General features: G+C 47.2%; 1 protein-coding gene across 1 annotated transcript in view; it reads right to left on the bottom strand.

The window, feature by feature from the left end:
• The window catches only part of raraa (retinoic acid receptor, alpha a), a 154,692-nt gene extending 142,495 nt beyond the window's left edge, over positions 1 to 12,197 (bottom strand). Inside the window, exon 1 of the mRNA XM_080463119.1 lies at positions 11,889 to 12,197. The gene's annotated coding sequence lies outside the window, so the exon portion shown is untranslated. The remainder of the gene's footprint in view (positions 1 to 11,888) is intronic.
• Positions 12,198 to 14,193: the final 1,996 nt, after the last annotated feature.

Raw genomic sequence — 14,193 nt, forward strand, 5'->3', positions numbered from 1 at the left:
AGCGGGTGTAACGGATCGCTAACTCAAGGTTTTGGCCTCACATCGGATTGTTTCACCGCCTCAGCAACAAAAACGGGATTAGGTCAAGTCTTGTCATGACTATATAAAAAGAGGTTTTCTTTATTTTTGGTAAAACCTTTTGATTTGAGGGCCTTTAGGGTGGTTAACTGAAGTTGGCACTTTGCTTATGGGAGCCTGTCAGTGTGGATCTTTTCTCCAGTTACTCCTCCTCTGTTATTAACTGGCGTCTCTACATTACCTGTAGTGGAGTGAGAGACTGTAGTTCTCTGTTAGCCCTATACCAACAAGGAACCGGTCTATGGCCTGGATTTACTCAAAAATATAGAAAGAGTGGGGATAGGAGACGGATGCATGCACCGTTTGAATGTTGAATGTGTTTGTTATCATGGTGTTGAACAAGACTCGAAATGGAAACGACATATTTTTCATTTAATGATTGGCGCAGCTTTCATCAGTCGATTTTTCATGAATCTCAAACATCTTGTGCAGCAGTAAACATCTCTGACAGCTGCTTTGTCTGCAAGTTTTCACAGCAACTTAGCATTTGGGAAGTTATTACTTTAAAACCGTCCATAAACAGTGACGCTACAGCTGTTCCAACCCCATTATAATGAAACTTTGCAATTTCTATGCAGTCCGCGTGCACGGCGAACCACGAGGAATCATCTGCATGGGAGAGAAAATGACTGGCACCCATTAAAGCAACACAAACTATCACTGAACACCATCAAGGAAAAGTCGCGACAGATTGTGCGGAGAAGTGCAAAGAATGATCAGACACTCAGTAGTAAATGACATCTGGGACTAAACACACAACTGAGGACGAAGCACAGCCGATGTGTGAATTGGCAGCCAGCAGCCATCGGAGCAGGCGGTGGCGGCGGAGGCGGCGGCGGCGGCGGCCAGGGAAGGCCGATGTGTACAAATGAGGGGTTGAGCAGAAATCACAGTGGATCAGAGCGGAGAGGTGCAGCGAAGCCTCCTGGAACTCTCTCAACACATTTCACACACACAGGGCCTGGAAACAACACGCTTGGGGCTTCCACCTTCATTTAGATGAAAATGGGCCTTCTTGGGAGGAAATAAAGCCATTTTTAACACCCCCCCTCGCTACGAGTCGGCCTCCCATAATATGCCCAGTCAATGGACTGTGGGTCTATTCAACTGCAGGCGGCCCACGGCACAGCTATAAATAATGTAGGGCAGCTCACATGAAACCCTAATCACCATTGTGCTGTCACCCAACAGAGAAGATTGCTTGTTTAATTTACTGCACCGCATCTGTCTCAGTTCTGCCCAATTTAGTTTCACAGTTTCAGCGGGCAAGTACTCCACGTATTTATCAATATGCTTTTCACCCAATGCCATGAATCAATAAAAAATGCAATGTTCATGTATCTAAGCACGCGTCTCGGCGTGCCTGCATTTTCTTTTCCGTTGATTATGTGCCTGTGCCACAAAGAACAAACAAGAAATGTGCGGCTTGTGAAACAACAAAGGCTGGTTGAGAAGAAGCCATCAACACTCAATAACCAGAGCTCATTATTGGCCATATACAACGTTCTTCATTACATTACTATTCCATTAGCATGCAGACATTTGCATATCCCAGTCACCTCCTTGCAGAGGCTGTTGATCATAAATGGCAGCCATATGCTGCCTGGTGCGCCATATTACAGAATTATTACTGCGACACAAAAAGCCAAGAAAAATGGAAATGGTGTTGACACGAAATGAAGTACAAAACCAATCAGAGGATTCGCTGTTATTGATGGCGTCTCGCTGGGTGACTGTGTATCATTCTCAACCACAAGCCTGTGTTCTGTGCTGGGTTCTTTCTTAGATCCTGGGTTAACCTAACCCTGTAGTAACTATCAGAGCTTTTGTCTCTACAAGATGTGGAAGAATAACGAGCATCAATAAAGCTGCACCAGTAACTAATCATTTCTTTCTTTAATCTGTGGCGTTGTTTTCTGCATGTATGTCTTATTTATCCAGCTGCAAACACAAAAATCAAGTCAACCAAGAGCCTCGGTGCTGCAACGCTTCAGCCCCACATGATTTGGTGCGACGGCTCGGCGATGACAGCCGGCGGAGACGTGAAGCAGCAGCAGCTCACTAACGACACTCACTTGGACAAAGAAGCGGAGCAGCATGATAACGAGGCTCTGAGCCCAGCCATTCAGACACAGAGCGAGGTGTTCAGGCCAGCAGTGGTACCCTCTTTGTTCAGGACCATTATCTCTCCGCCGTGGCGTTCTCCTCACTCTGATAAATGTGGCCCAGCAACTTCAGCTAATGTGCAAGCAGCTGCAGCCGCAGCAGCTGGATGATACTCCGTCAACGGCCTGGTCCGCCCACGCAGCAGGAGACGACCTGTTCCACTGAGAGCAGCGTCAAAATGCTTTTGGTTTGGAGGTTTGGAGCCGCAGAGCAGACCCACATGTTGTGTTCCTTACAGCCGACACCACAGCTGTCCAGAGTCGTACTCAGGAAGAGGTGACTGGTTCTGATGTGGAGCATGGCGGCCGACAAATACCTCCTCAGTATTAAGTTCACAGTCAGTCACAGTGGCCTCTGCTACTCTGTTTATTTGTAAATGTTTGTAAAAGTGAGTGTAATTTGGACTCTGCGGTGTAGTAATTGTGCCCACAAACCCAGTAATACAAATGTGGTCATTCCTGTTGAAGGCGCCAGCCACGTTCCTGCCATGTGCCTCCGCAGTCAAACCAAGTGGATTATATGGAAATGGAACCGTCCCACATGCTGTGTTTATGCTGTTCTGCTGGACTGGCTGGTGGCTTCCTTCCTCAAGTCGTTGGGACAATAACCATCCAGCTCAGTATCCTGCCGGGACTCACTCCAGTGTTGGCCAGCCTGACGACTGCAGATATATTGTTTGTTTTCTTTCAGGTTTTTTTTAAAATGGCCTCATTTTTATTTCAATTCTAAATAGACCAATATTTTACCCTTTAGGCTACATTTGATCAGTTTTACGTTTTCATTTCTGAAAAGTTTCGCGTTCACATGGAAAAGTTTTGAAAACGATGTAGTTAGCAGGCCAGGCCACAAGTTGGCGCTGATGTTTATTTAGGTAATGAAACTGCACACACATGGGATTGGCAAAACCCCTGATGACACTATATAGGGCTTGATTTCTGATTGGATGGTTGGAGCAACACACTTTTTAAAACCTGAAACAAGCCAGGGAGAGAGAGGACAGACTGTCTTCACTTCTGGGGCATCAGTCCAGGTATGGGGACGATTAGTACTGCTGGAGAACCTTTAGGAAGTGGATGTTGCAGAATATGAGCTTTTAAATGTGTTCTTGGTGAAGGTTGCACTCGTCTATGTAAACTTCACTTTGCTCTTTGTATGAATTGTCAAACATGCGATGCGTCTGAAGAAAAAGTCAAATAAAACTCCTGCATTCTGACAGACTGACAGGCGTCGGCTGGGCTCAGAGGAGTACTTCAGTTATCGGGGAGCATTGAAGGGCAGACTGGCCTGTCAGACGTCTGTGTAAGTGGCAGTGCTATGGAGCTGGCTGTCGGGCCGGTGGCAGCAGAGGCTAGACTTGGCAGCTGGGCTGTACAGTGCAGCTCTAAGAGGAACATTAACAGCATGTCCCTCAGTGCAGACGCAGCAACAGGAAGACCAAGGATGGAGAGTAGAGGAGAAATGGCAAGGAGCAAAAAAAAAAAAGGAGGTGGGGTGTGGGAATCCAATTTCCAGTGACAGTACGCTGAGGATCACAGTCTCAGTAAAAGAACACATCATCTGTCAACGTTAATGGCAGTGTCCAGGGGAAAATGAAGGAAGATAGATGAAGAATCTTCATTAAGAAGGGAGGAGGATGGAGGGGGGGTGGGAGGTGGGGTGGGCATCGAAGCCATCGCTTGTCTCAATGGGAAGATAAATATATACACCAGCAATTATTTGTGCATTTACAAGGTGGCAGTGCAGCAGCAGTCAGGAGCTGGTCGTCCTGCCGGAGAGATAATATGAGCGCAGCCGTCTGAAAGAGAATCTCTGGGCGGGAATGACGAGGTGACCGGCTGGCAGCCTCGCCAACCGACCGGCCAGCCCGTCTCTCACTCAGCGCTGTGGATGTACTCAGTGGAGGCAATTGATACCATTGTTTTATGGAGAGGAGGGCGGAGGGAGATTAAGGCGCAACAATGGCGCTCTTTCACTGGAAATGTCAGCCGTCACGCCGGGGGACTGTCCGACTGGGCAGAGGCGCTTTGCAAATAGCCAAGGTACAAAATGACTGTGGAAAATAGTATGAAAGTCTGTGACGGGGGCAATGAAACGGCCCGACATGGGCCAGAGTGTTCACATGCCAATTGGTGGTAATGCAATCTCAAACATGGGACAGCCGGCTGTGGGAAACTTCACAGAGCAGATCATGTGAGATGATATCAGGCAGACACTTCAAACAGCCTTTCAACTCATTATTGTTCGGTGTGATCTCTACGACTCGAAAAGCAGCGCTACATCTCTGCAAAACACATCGATAGTTTCAAGGACTATCAACAATCTGCTGCTTGAAATACATTCCAAATCAATAACCTGGATAATAGGTTATATGGGTCTTTAGCTCAGCCTCATTAGGAAAAAAAAAGAGACAAACGTGGCCTGATTCTTCGGGCAAATTAACATCGTGAAGAACCGAAAATATCCCAACCGATGATCCATTCTGGGACATTTTATTACAAGAGTCTACAACAGAGAGACACAAAGTTTGGCTCGGAGAGCTTTGATAACTCCACTGGCCTTGGACCTCTTTGAAAATCTCACTCTGAAGGTTTGAGGTGAATATAAAACGCAAGCTGAACTGAGGTACCCTGCCGCTTTAAGGCTGGGATGAAACCAAGTTATTCTACCACTCTGACCTAATTGCTCTCTGGCTCTCCCAACATGAACACTGGGAGCTGTGCACTCTGACACGTAAAGATTATTTAATACCATCAAAGCCATAAAAAGAGGAATGGGGGGGGGGGGGGGGGGGGGGGGGTGTCACGTGACTGGCAGGCCCAGTTTGCTGTGAGGGAAGCAGCAGAAAGTGAATCAGTATGCCAAAGCAGGTCTGTCTAACTGCCGCCGGCCAACATGAGTGGAGCTCCTACATCCCGACATCAGAGCCGCTTCACTCCCGCTGCAAAAGAAATAAAAATAAAAATCCCACTCCGCTTCGGCTCCCCTCTCCTGACATCGGCTCCCACCCTTCTACTCTCCTCCTTTTCCCACACTCGCCCCAGTCCCAAAGGCAATGACTACGTCACTGGGCACTACAGCAAAACCACTGCAATATCCCCATTTAGTTCTCCTCAGCCTGTCGGATCCTCTGATCGGGCCAAGCCGGCTTTTATTGGGGTAAATCTACACTGCCTGGTTCCACTGGAACTAAGATCACACTCGGCTTTTTTCTGTTGCTAATAAACCAAACTTCTCTTTTTGGCAGCACAAGTTGTGAATCAACATTTAAAGATCCTGCTCTCGCTGCTGTTTTCTTCGCAGTGAGTCAAACTATAATTCTGCAATGTCTTTTTTTTTTCACCTCAAGTATTTCCTCCTCCAGAAACAAAACCAAAAGAAGTGAAGAGGCAGCGAGTGGGTCGGGTACAAGTGTTCCCTGTTCAGTAGAGACCTGCTGCTGTGAGGAGCCAGTCTGATCAGTCAGAGCTCCGCCACCGCCAGACAATCCGCTGGGACCCTCAACCACATGGCAGCAGGCCGCAGGCCGCCATGGAGGTCAGTCTGCACACCAGGACTGACCGGTGAGTCTGCAGACCAGGACCGACCAGTAAGTCTGCAGACCAGGACTGACCGGTGAGTCTGACGCACCGTCTACAGAGAACGATGGGTCAAAAGCTCCATTTTAACCAAGTTAATTTCTTTTCAAATGTTTCCTTTTTACTATTAAATAGTAAAATATGTATTTAGGGCCCCATTTCCATGACAACGTTCTCAAGAAAAAATTGAAAACTAAACATTTCAGAAACGCTGCTGCTTCTAGTACTGCTACTGCTCTGCTGCTGCTGCTGCTGCTGCTGCTGCTGCTGCTGCTGCTGCTGCTGCTGCTGCTGCTGCTGCTGCTGCTGCTGCTCACCACGGCCACAGTAAATAGTTCTTCTGCACATGCTCAGTAGATTAGACAATAACAAAGACGGCGGCTTCCGTGGTGTTATGACTCCCAGTCCATATTCTCCTTGGTAGTTTTATTTTGACTGTCACCATAATAACAATCCAACTTGGTAGTTTTATTTTGACAGTCACCATAATAACAATCCAACTTGGTTGTTTGTGTGTGTGTGTGTGTGTGTGTGTGTGTGTGTGTGTGTGTGTGTGTGTGTGTGTGTGTGTGTGTGTGTGTGTGTGTGTGTGTGTGTGTGTGTGTGTGTGTGTGTGTGTGTGTGTGTGTGTGTGTGTGTGTTTTCAGTAAAAAAACTACCAACAGCACCAACTCATGACCTGGTACGCCAACTACATCGTTTTCAGTGTTTCTGATGTTTCTGTGGAAACAGGTGTCAAATTCAGAACGTTGTCATAAACGTTGTATTTTCATTTGAAACCTGCAAACGGGGCCTAAACTCATTGCTCTACTTAAAACACCGTCTAATATTTCACCGTGTCGCTGAAACAAACTAAGTCTCCTCTTTTGGACTGGCGATAAACCAAAGAAGTCCTGTGGCCACATCAACATAGTTGATATTTCTTATTAGGAATTTATGATCCTTCATGAGGAGGAGGAAGGTGAGAAACGTCTCCATTTTGAAGGGTTAAAGCACATCTGAAGACTCCAGAGTTAAAATGAAGAAAAGCACAGCCGGGGCTCCGGTCCAGCTTTAGGCCTTTCTCTTAAGAGTTTGCATGTTCTCCACGTGTGAGTGCAGGTTTTTCTCAATGTACTCCGGCTTCCTCTCACAGTCCAAAAACACAGATCCAGGCCAACTGGTGTTGTGGATGTGAGTGGTGATCTCTCAGTGTCAGTCCTGCTTCGGACTGGAAACCTTCTCGCTGGACCCTCCAGAAGCCTGGGTTCATAAACTGGATAAAGCAGTACAGCACATGGTTGGATATTATACACTTGGATTTATTATGTTATTAAGTTATCACATTTATATCCTTGTATGTATGAGGGTTGTAGAATAAAACATGACACTAATGTCGGAGCAAATTGAGCGAAGAGATCATTTCATTCCAAAGGTTTAAACTAGAGATGCACCGATACCGATACCGATACCAGTATCAGGGCTGATACTGCATGGAGTAATCTCTGATACAATCTGGTCAGTATTTTGTGACATTTTGAATCAGCAACGTTACCCACAGCTACCCAAGAGAGCATGAGCGATGTCTGCGGTTTGGAGATTCTTTAAAAGTAAAATGAGAATGAGGAAAGTAAAGTTCATGTTCTGCAGATCGATCATGAAAGTTCTGGAAGGCTGGAGGCGTGTGCAGCTTTGTCACAGATGCTGCTGGAGGTGGTTCACGGCAACACATAGCCTTCGTGTATAATTTGTGTATGGAGTATAAATTAAACTTTAAAGCATTATGCTTGTACTCATACTTGCTATCTAAAGCCTTGTGTCCACTGGTCAGTACGGTACGGTACGGTACGGTACGGTACGGTACGGTAAACCCAGCCCAGACCCAAATCTTTGCCCTGGTTCCACCACAGAGAGTTTCGTTAAAATGTAGGCGGGGTTGTGTCAGGCGCCGTAATGACATCACATACCAGTGTTTTTAAGCAGCCACAGACAGAGACAGAGACAGAGACAGAGACAGAGACAGAGACAGAGACAGACACAGACACAGACACAGACAGATTAGATACTTAAATATTGTGAGCTTGATGAGCGTGACAATGGACACGACCAATCAGCAGATGGCTGCGTTGTAGTTCCTCCTTATGGAACCGTTCCGATGTGCTGGGAGCCTCAACGGAGGGGAAAATAAAATGGTTACGGTAAAGTACTTTCAGTACTATTCACAAGTTTTGACAGTGAAAATACACAAAAACCAGTACCATACCACACCGTACCGCGCAGCACCCTACCGTACCGTACCAAACCGTACCACACCATACCATACCACACTGTACCACACCACACCATACCGTACTGCACCGTACCACACCATACCGTACCGCACCATATCATACCGCACCATACCGTACCGCACCATATCATACCGCACCATACCGTACTGCACTGCACCATACCGTACTGCACCATACCGTACTGCACCGTACCAGCACATGCTATGCAGGTCAGTACTTGTACTAAACGGGTCTCGCTGCATCGCTGGTTTAAACGTTATTATACTTTGAACCAAGTCGTCGTGCGACTGAAGACAGTTTCCTCATTCTGTCGGTTTCCTGTCCTGCTTCGTCCACCTGGAGCCGCAGAGTCGATGAAAAGAGCAAATGAGCCCCTAAAATCCTCCATTAAATAATGGATGATGTGGTATGAGATAATTACAACCATTTTTTTGTTAATATTAAGCTTGCAATTGGAGCCCGTCATTTAAAACAATCTGTTCTCTATCAAGCCAGATGCTTATCAATAATAAAAGCCGCTCAGCGTCTGACCAGAACAACTGCTGGGGTTTTTCTTCAACGATCCATCGCCAGCGATGGACTGATAAGCTCGCTGTGTCTAACTCTGCAGGAATGTTCATCTGAAAAACAAATTACCTCCACATATGATCTACAACTGAGTTTCTCAACCTGAGTCCTGGAGGACGGTCAGATTATTTGCATTTATATATATATTTTATATATGCATCAAGTTCTATTTTTTAAGAATGGAAGCTTTTTCCATTTTCATCAGTACACAACAGCACGAGGTGGAAACCTTGTCCAACTATTCTATAAAACTAAATTTCCTTACGTAGCACTTGCTGAATACGATTAAATGAAAAGCATATTGCGTGAGTCAAAATCTCAACTTTCAATAGAGAATAAACATGCATACCATCTAGTTTTCTGTATCTATTCCACAGTGGCGCAGTCACACAGAAATGAATATGAATATGTAAACTCCAAACAACCTCCAGTATCACATCCTCACTCATCTGCTAAGTTCATTTGCTCCACGCTGGATAAGCAAAGCCGTCATTAGAATACAAAAAAGAAAAACAACACACGTTGAACAGCGTCTTTCACAAGCTTCAGACAGAAGCAGAGAGCCCGGCGGCGGGGGGGGCGGGGCAGGGGGCGGGGCAGCGTCTCCACGCCGCCCTGATGATGCTTTAGTGCCGCGTTGAAACCCGGACATGTGAAGGTTCTGTTGTCCAATCAAACTCCAGACCCGCTCGACAACGCAGTGCAGAGAAAAACCATTTCCAAAGGCTGGCAGGTAAAACAGGAAGCGCTCCTGTCAGATAACCTCACATCTGATCTGTGACTTTATTTTTAGACACGGTGGCGGCGCGGCTGCCGCCCGAAGAGAGCGGATTAAAAACATTTACATCAAACAGGTGTAAAGCAGGAAAACAGCGTCTCGCCTGAAATTGTCCAATTATGCTACGAGGAGAATTTCAGCTGTGAATCACAGAAAGAAAGGAGGTGATGAGGCGGGAAAACCCTCAGACAGCAGAGTCACACCTCCGCAGATGTACTGCATGTTTGACAAGTCCTTCCCTTCATCAATAACACACTTCAAGTGACAATAGTTCAATAATGGTCCATTACACCACAACGATTAGACGTGAAAACACAAAACTTCTGTGGCATTTTGCCAATAAGCCCCGACTGCGGAGCGGAGCAAACCTTTAGGAATGTGGGTGGAGTCAAACGTTTGAGGAGAGTGAAACAGAGAAACTAAAGGCCGATTCCTCCTCCATCAGAACAAGAAGAAAGTTCAGCACTGCAGGATGCTGCCAAACAAAATGACGTCATTTCCTTCGTCCGGCTCCGTGTGGACGAAGGAAACGGTTTGGCCTGTCCCAACCATCCGGGCTGAAGTCTGTCGGTGCCGCTCATGACTAATGACCACCGGTCATATTTTAATCTTGTTTAGCTTGTAACCTCGCTACTGTATGAGGAGGGCGGAGTTACGTGATGCACCTGAAGGCATCACTCAGCTCCTACAGTTCAAACCAGACCAACATGGCGGCTCAGACACAAACTTTCTTTTTTATTACTGAAACAGTTTAGAGAAATGTTTTTCTGAAAACACTGGAGGTGAGAAATAAGCTGCAGTTGAAAAGTTAAAACGCCGCTTCGTCGCTGACAGCTTTGAGTGATACGTGGAGGTGCATCACGTAACTCCGCCCTCTGACGTGATAACGAGCTGCGGGGCTCACACAGCAGCGACGCTACAAGCTGAACATGATTAAAATGACGTCATTCTGTTGAGCAGGACCCTGGAGTGCCGACCTTTCTTCTTGTTCTGATGGAGGATGAGTCGGCCTTAACGCCACACGCTGCCCAAGCACGTCTCCCACAAACCCAGCCCACGTCAATGTTGACTCCGCCCACATTGGGGCACGTTGTGCTCATCAACGCCGCAGCCAGGGGCTTCGCCGTTTTGAGCGTCCGTTCACATTGCAACGATGCTCAGCCAAGGAAAATGCAACTTTGAAAACTTGAAAACGCTCAGGATCCGTCACCGTGCAGACAACAGGAGCGCTGCTACGCATCGAACCACGGCAGAGGAAGTAGTTCTTCTGCACATGCGAGTAGATAGACAATAACTGAAAGCTCCTCCGTGGTGTCATGACGCTCAGTCCATATCCTCCTGGGTTTTATTTTGACAGTCACCATAATAGCAATCCAGCTTGGTCCTCTGACCTCCCGTTGTCGATGTTTAGTGTGTTTGTCTCTGCTGCACGTCTGTGGTTAAATACTAGAACCACTACGAGCGGAAAGTTTTCAGAACGTTACTGTGTAAACGCGAAACTTTTATAAAACGGTGGTGTGAACTTCTCCTGGTGCATCTCTGAATGTCACAGGAAAGGTTGCCAACTTCCTTTCACACAAAAACAAGTCTGCAAGTTCAAGCAACCTGCATCAAGGAGAGCTGAGGAACAGAGGATTAATAACCTCCTCATAAACATTCATAAAGTCTCACAAAAAGACAAATCTGGAGCATGAATGAACGAGTGAATGAATGAATGAATAAATGAGTGCAAGCAGTGGAGGACTACTTGGGCAAAAGGAAACACCTTGTTTCAGCCTTCAGAGGGTAATAAGCACAGTAATCTGTGGTTTTACAAGACAACAATTTACAAGATAACACTTGAGTTTCCCGCTGCAGGCTAGAATGTCGTAACACTGCCGACATTTAATTTGAAGAGACGCAGACGCCTTAAATCGCCACATTATCTTGACAGGAGATAATCAGGGCTGTGAACAAATTGAGGGAGTTATCCTTCAGGCCTGCGCTACCTTAGGGCTGCGTTTCTTTAACTGCTTTTTCTCGCGCCGGAAGAAAAGCGGCGTGTTTGTCTCGGGTCATCAAGTTTACGCAGCGGAGGAATGCAAGCGGTGGCCGCTGCTGCGCGCGCGGCGCGCGTCCGTCCGACGCGCTCTGAAACGTGCACGCGATCAAGTTTATCAACAATACAGAGGGAGGCATCAAAGAGGGGAAACGTGCACATATTTCTGCACACACACACACGCGTCCAAACACCCAGCACCGCGACACGGTCACCGGGGGTCCGGGCGGGCTGTCAGAGCGGAGACGCGCCCGGAATGTCTCCCCGCCGCCGGTTAGCTCCCCGCTAGCCCCGCGGACACCCGGAGGCTAAAGCGGCTGCAAACTTAGAAAACATGGCGGTGGAATACCTCCACGTGAAGCGCGTGCTGACAGGTGCTGACAAGCTGTCAAGTGTCCGGAGGCGTGCGCTGCTACCTGGGACCTGTTGACTCCTCCTCCTGCCGCGCGCTCCCCGCGGACCGTCACCGGGCTGCCCGCTGGACGCTCCGCCGTGCGCAGCTGGACTCTCCGCGGCAGGCGCGAGTCTCTCCCCCTCTCTCCCTCAAAGTTTTCCGGCCGCTCTCGGAGCTCCAGGCCGGAGTGTCTCTGGGAGGAACTCTCGCCCCCGGGCCTCGCCTCTCCTCTGCGGGCGAACCGAAGGCAAGCGGCGGCCGAGTCGCTCTCACAAGTTGGGCTCCTCCGCGGCGCAGAGAACCATCGCAGTCAGTCACGTTCTGTGGCTGTGAAATCCAACACCCGCCCGGCCCCGGCCCCGGCCCCGCCCCGCAGTCCTCCCCCGTGATGCCCCGCTCCCCCCAGATGTGCTCCAATGCAGCCAGACGACGCGCAAACCGCCGCTAAACAAAGTGCGCAGCGTGCGCACGGATAAACTTGGTTTGCCGTCTGCGTCCGAACGGAGCCGGTTTTGGTAACATGTTTGATTTGAAAACTTGTGTAAGTAAGGGAAGATGATTTTACACTGATTATTGTCAACAGCGTCCTTATGCAATTTGTATTGGAGGTAATTACAGTTTTAATGATAAATAAACTACATTTGTTCCATATATCATCCAGGAAAACTCCATCATTTACAACCACGTGATGATCTTTCTGTCAGGAGTCCCCAGGTTTCCTCCCACAGTCCAAAAGCACAAATGAAGTATGAATATGAAAGTCGGTGCTTCCACTCATCAGCCGATTCGTTCCTGCAACTGGTTCAGAAAATGGATTGAGAGTAAATTAAAAACTGAAAACATGATCTATTTCTAAAGTTATGGATGACACGTTCCAGTGACATGGGAACGTTTTCCTTTATGGTCAGTCTATAACTGCATTACGTTTCCACCACTGATAACAGAATCCAACAATTCAAGTCCAAATCAAAGTTTTTGTTGAGAATGTGAACTTTTTTCAAATAACAGTCAGATTTTTATCCATCCATCCATCCATCCATCCATCCATCCATCCATCCATCCATCTTCTCCCGCTTATCAGTTTCTGGGTTGCGGGGGTGGCAGTCTGAGCACTGTCACCCAGATCACATTGCACCGATTAAGTAATTTCAAATGACTCAACCATAATGACTGCAATCATTCCTCGTCTGTCCATTGATTTGCTTTTCTTGCACAGTGCATTGATAGAGGGTGGGTCCAACTGTTTCTCCTATAGATGCCAGACCAATGTCATGTAGGCTTGAACCTTTTCTACTTTTCAGAGTCAGATTTTTATTTAGTTTGTATTCTGTCCAATACCAACAAACTATGTATAAAGCAAATGGCATTCAAATAAATTGATGGAATCTATCCTTGATAAAGACATTGACGCAAGGATTTTACATTTCCTTAGCGTAGATTCACATTCATGTGGATCCAATGTCCTCATGAACTCCAGGCCTGTGAGTTTACTGCATACAGTATAACCTCAGTGGGCCACTGGAGACTGTACAGTTTCATGAATTTGTTCAAATATGCATCTTTTGCATGAAAGTTTTAACAATCTGGCCCCTCCAGCATTGCGTGACTCTGCCTCCCCGTCCTGCTGAGAACACCATTAAAGCCTCTAGAATATCTTCCATCACAGGTTGCTCTCTTCCCTTTTGTCACAGTCAGCTGCTTCTGTTTAATCCACGACGGGGAGGAAAGCTTCACCTGATCACACAGAGAGCAGCGCCGTCGTCACGATGAAGCCAAATTATGCATTCGACTAAAAGCAAAGCTTCGACTTTGTCCTCACTTAGCCTGCTTTCTGCTTCCATGGCAGACACATCATCTGGCCTGGACATCGCTCTACAATATGTGTCTGGACTGTGTTCCATTATGAAGTGTGACAGTGCGTTAATCCCACTCGGTCATATTTACACAAGAGTCAGCATGTTTTTAATAAGAAGTGCAAAAGGAATTCAGATGAAAATCCTTCCATCCATCAAACGTTATTGCAATGATGCAGTCGCGTCGTGTCCGAAGAAGCCATGTTACGATCATACAGCTGCCATGCAAACAGTGGTGGTCGCAGTTTGTTCCTGTCAGCTTGTTTGGATGTCGTGTTGAGGAGAAGCACCGGGTTTGTTGTCTGCCTCTCAGCTCTGACAGTCACACTCAACAGCTTTCCGCCCCAGAAAGTCAACTTTTGGTGACGGATGGTGGATGTGAAGCCCCTTGTCCAATGTGATTGGACAAAAGGCCACAAGACAGCCGCTGACACATTTTGCCTCCACGGTACCTTCTCAGTCGCTTCTCATCTT

This window comes from Lipophrys pholis, assembly GCF_963383615.2.
Source record: "Lipophrys pholis genome assembly, chromosome: 1".
Lineage (NCBI taxonomy): Eukaryota > Metazoa > Chordata > Actinopteri > Blenniiformes > Blenniidae > Lipophrys > Lipophrys pholis.